Below are 5,576 nucleotides of genomic sequence, written 5' to 3'. Positions count from 1 at the left end.
AGTTCAAAAACACAATAACAAAAAAACAAAAAATATATTTATATACACACATAAATATATATGTATACACATATAACCATTATTTTTTAACAAGAATATTATAGACAGTGACTTTGTAGTTTTGGCCAGTGAAGTCATCATCAGCAGACTGTGGTTGTATTGAAACTAATCTTGGCTTCATATAGTCTCTGTTGAGTTTAAATCTTCCTTGGGTACGTGTGTTTGAGTAGAATAGTAATTAGGTTGTCAGGTGGGTTGTGACAGAGAGGTGTTTTGGAAAAATTTTCATTGATTAAATTCCAGGTATGCTATTGTTTAGAATTTGTTTATGCATGTAGAACTTTGTAAAAAGGTGTGGATATTTAGGTGTGTCACCTTTAGGTCATGGGATTGTCGTTTAGTGATTCACAATGAGAATGAAACGTAGTTATAGGAAGTTTTTTTAGTCAGTTTGATGTATCAGTAGTTTTAGTTATTTTGTGTTTTATTGGATTTAATCCTTTGTTTTGGCAGTGCAAAGATCAAAGCTTTGCAGGTACAGATAGATGTACAACTACTGTTGAATAAGTCAGAGATCCATATAGATAATCATTATCCAGTCAGCTTCCAGTTTAGTCGTTAGCCTACTCCTGTACTTAGTAATGTTGCTAATTATGATATAGTAACATTATACAGCAATGTTATAGACATGTAAAGGAAAATTAAGATAATCACAAGTATAAACAAGAGCACTCAGAGAGCGCAAACCTCTGCCAAGGCAACACCAATGTCCTTTCAACAATTAGCCAGAGATGATTTTTAAAATGAGAATATCTGAAATAAACTTGACTGCTCTCACAAACGAGAATATTAAAAATGAACCCCACCACTCTCAAAAATTAAGTAAAAAAACAGGAAAAATAATCCAGAATCTTTGTCTGGCACCAGATCGATCCCAAAATCTAATCAATTTGTGTCAGTCACAGGGCAAACATCCCTGAAAGTTCCATTTGAATCCATTCAACGCTTCTTGAGATATCTTATCTTGTCCATGGACAAACAAATATGATTAAAAACAATACCTCTGCCTTCACTAAGGCGGAGGTAATTATTAGTTCCTACGTATGTTTCACCATTGCAATTATTTGGAACTCAGCATTGGGACTTACAATTTATACTAGTATCTATATCAATTTTCCATTATGTGTGTGTGTGTATCTGTGTATTTATGTGTGTGCGTGTGTGTATGTGTGTGTGTTCATGTCTCCTTGTTTTGACATTGTGCAATGCTTGTAAGCAAGCATTACCATCATACAAGCAGTACCATCCAATTCCAGTCTTCTGTGAAGACATGTGCAGCTCATGGGGAAATATTACGTTGCATGGAAATGGATTGGATTGGCAACAGAAAAGGCATCCATCTGTAGAAAAACTGCTTTGAAGAATTCAATCTGAGCCATGCAAGCATGGAAAAGTGGACATTAACCTTCACATGCACATCATATACAAATCAGTTCTCACAACCTCTTTCTATTGGTCAGTTCTCACAACCTCTTTGCATTGGTCAGTAAAAATAAAACATACATATTACGTCATATGAAATGTGGAGGTTTCCGGAAAGTACCCTACTATTAAAAAATGAGATAACTTGGTTCAAAAGTCTCGTGTACTTTCACAGAACTGAGGATATTTAATCCTGATGCAGTAAGGTTTAAAACATTGGGAGCACTAACAATAGATATTTCATTTATTTCACTGAACTATCTCCTGTCACTGCCAAAGTTGCTGTTGTTGTTGTTGTTGAGCCACAGGTCAAACCTGATTCAAAGCAGGCATTCATTTCAAGACCATGTGTTTCTGGGTTTCATTTCGCTGCATGGCGCCTCAGTCAAATGCATTCTACTGTAATCTTAGATTATGCCTTATCAGTGAAATCTAAATGTCGCTGGTAACTGAGAAGTCTCATATATGGGTGTATATGTGTGCTTATGTATACTAACAAAACTTTTCTATATGTCTTTCGGTATATTAATGCATGTGTATGTGTTTATGCATGCTAATGTGTGTGTGAGTGTTTATGTACAGTAATGTTCATGGGGGTGTATGTGTGTGTTTATGCATAAAAATGTATATTTAATTCTTTGTTGCCCACAGGGGGCTAAACATAGAGGGGACAAACAAGGACAGACAAAGGGATTAAGTCGATTACATCGACCCCAGTGCGTAACTGGTACTTATTTAATCTACCCCGAAAGGATGAAAGACAAAGTCGACCTCGGCGGAATTTGAACTCAAAACGTAACGGCTGACGAAAGACAAGACGTAATGGCAGACTAAGCTTTTCGCCTGGCGAAATAATGCATAATAATGTATATTGGTGTATGAGTCTTAATGCATATTAATGTGTGTGTGTGTGTGTTTATGTTTGCTGACGTATATATGTGTGTGTTTATGTATGTTAATGTATAAGTCTGTGTATGTTTATGTATACTGATATATATCAGTGTAAATTTTGTGTAGTATTTGCCTCCTGAAAGAAAGCAACTTCCTAAAATGAGACATAGCTCAAGGTTTTGGCCATTCAATAAACCAAGTATCAAGCTAAGCAATTTAGTTGGTACAGCTGAAACCTTTGAAAGAAGTGCTCCAGCATGGCTGGTTGCTGTCCTATAACTGCAACTCAGTAAAATTAAATATAAGAAAAGAATAATAAGTTTTAAAACAAGATGACGACGGTGACAACAACAACAACAACAATCCCTTCTGTTATAGGCACAAGCCCTGACATTTTGGGGAAGGGTACTAGCCGATTACATCGACCCCAGTGCTCAACTGGTATTTATTTCGTCGACCCTGAAAGGATGAAAGGCAAAGTCTACCTCAGAGGAATTTGATCTCAGAATGTAAAGACAGGCGGAATGCCACCAAGCATCTTGTCTAGCATCTAACAATTCTGCTAGCTCAGGCAGGGAGCCTGAAATTTTACTGGAGGATTCCAGCCAATTACAATTGACCCCAATGCTCAACTGGTGCTTATTTTATTGACCCTGAGAGGATGAAAAGGCAAAATTGACTTCGGGGGAATTCGAACTCTGAACATAAAGAAAAGCTGCTGAGCATTTTGTCTGACGTTTTTATTATTCTACCAGCTCCCTGTCTCGATCTTGCCAGCCCGCATCTTTAATTCTAGTAAGTGTCAAAACTTCAGTCGCCAACATGAGAGTGCAGCATTAAACGAAAGTTTAATTAAGGGAGAGAACTCATTCTTCATAAATTCATTTATCCATATAGATGCGAGAAAATAGAATAACAATCTCCAAAATTACCATTATGTTGGACACACATAGCTCTTTCACTTTTTAAGATGGTAGGCTGTGATTTGAGTAAAATTTGGTTGCTCTTTCTAGCAGGTTGAATGGTTACATAACGGCTATACTTTGGTGTTTATATTTTAGTCTATTGATTTTATGCTTCATTATGTCATCTTATTTATGTAGATGAAATCTAATTGTTTTTTTTTAAACATTTTCCATTTGTATAACAAGTTAATAATCAAATTTTGGTTACATGTGTATATGTTGTAGCTAAATCTTGAAGTTTGTGTACTAATTGTAGTCTTTTAGTTCATGAATTTAAATGTAGTCATTTACATTGTTTTTAATAAGACACTTAATTCCACTTTATTCGCCTTTCCTGTTAGGAAAACAAGAAATATTCCCGCAGACGAAATTCTAACCTATTTCTTCAGAATATTCTGAAACCTTATCAGTAAATAGAAGTTCATATATTTCAATAGAGTTTGCTTGTATTGGTTTCAAATTTTGGCACAAGGCCAACAATTTCAGGGGTAAAGTGATTACATTACATTGCAAAGTTCAATTGGTACTTATTTTATCAATCTCAAAAGAATAAAAGGCAAATTGACCTTGGTGGGATTTGAACTCAGAACGTAATGACAGATGAAATGCTACTAAGCATTTTTCCTGGCATGCTAATGATTCTACCAGCGCACCACCTTGGAGGTTGCTTATATTACTTGCCTGTCAGTTATTGAGAATTAGCTTGTCAACATATCTTGGTGACTAATTGCTTAACATACACACTTTAAAATTATCAATGACTAACTAGTCATAAAATTATTCTTAGCATTTTCTTTTGTGGTTGATCTGAAAGCATACTGTAGGAGTTAACTCTTTTGATACCAAAATACCTGAGACCACCCTTGGTTCTATGATACAAAACTTCATGTTTTAAAGTGAGCCAAATTAAAACCTCCCATAAAAATTTGTCATTATGTCCCAAATACCAGCTTTAATAATAACAAAGCTATTTTGCTAAAGCTGTATATCTCAATAGAAATATGGTAAGGAAAAGGTGAAAAAGAACTTACGACACAGCTCAACTTAAATCCTAGTTCAGTTCTTGAACATAGCTTATATGCTTGTTGTAGATGCTAATATGAAATTTGACCATCAGTAACAGATAACATCTACTGTTGGTATGGAGGCAACTCATTTCTATACATTGTATTGGAGGACTACTATTTAAGTGTGACTTGAACTTACTGGCTTATAGAGCCGAGCTCTATAAAAGTTAGAGTTCTTCTAACAAGTTTTGATATAGTTTCTATCCACCCAAATTCACTCATAAAAACTTGGGTCAATCCAAGGCTATAGTTAAGATACTTGCTCAAGATGTCACACACTGAGAAGGAACTCGAGCTTGCCTTTCATTCTTTCAGGGTCGATAAACTAAGAACCAAGTACACACTGGGGTTGATGTAATTGACTAGCCCCCTCCCCCAAAATTTCAGGCCTTATGCCTATAGAAGAAAGGATTATTATTATTATTGCTGTTCTTAATAGAGGCACAAAGACAGCAGTTTTTGGAGGGATTAGCTGATGTCATAGACCCCCTCCAATTCATGACTGATACCTTATTTTATTAATCTTGAAAGGAAGAAAGGCAATGGTGACCTTTGTAGGATTTGAACTCAGAATGTAAAGAGTTAGAACAAGTAGCACAATGCATTTTGTCTGATGCTTTAACAGCTCTGCCAATCCAACACCTTAATAATGATAATAATGATTGTTGTTAATTTAGGCACTAGGCCAGAAATTTGTGGAGAGTGGAGTTAGTTGCTTATATTAATCCCAATATTTGACTGGTACTTTATTTTATCAACCCCTAAAAGAGAAAAGCAAAGCTGACCTTTACAAGATTTGAACCCAGAATATAGAGAGCCAGAAGAAATGCCACAAAATGTCACAAAGAATTTTGTCCAATGCTCTAACAATTTTACCAGCTCAATAATAAATGTGACAAGGGGAATCTAAGAATAATATTTCTTGCATATACATCATGTCTTTAAGAGAATAGGTTTTTGGGAAATATAGAAAACAGCAAAGTTAAAAACCAAAATAATTATCTGTATCCAAGATAATAAATATGGTTAGCCTGGTGTAGCCATCTGGTTTCACCAGTCCTCAGTCAAATCGTCCAACCCATGCTAGAATGGAAAGCGGACGTTAAACGATGATGATGATGATGATGATGATGATGATGATGATGATGATGATGATGATGATGATGATGAT

The 5,576-nt window shown here is 35.4% G+C and overlaps 1 protein-coding gene across 10 annotated transcripts in view; it reads left to right on the top strand.

Annotated features, from left to right (window-relative positions):
* Positions 1-5,576, top strand: part of LOC106881484 (nesprin-1) — an 811,219-nt gene that overhangs the window by 128,040 nt on the left and 677,603 nt on the right. The gene's annotated exons all lie outside the window — the stretch shown is intronic.

This window comes from Octopus bimaculoides, chromosome 4 (assembly GCF_001194135.2).
Source record: "Octopus bimaculoides isolate UCB-OBI-ISO-001 chromosome 4, ASM119413v2, whole genome shotgun sequence".
Taxonomy (NCBI): Eukaryota; Metazoa; Mollusca; class Cephalopoda; order Octopoda; family Octopodidae; genus Octopus; species Octopus bimaculoides.
This window is presented reverse-complemented; position numbering and strand designations above follow the sequence as displayed.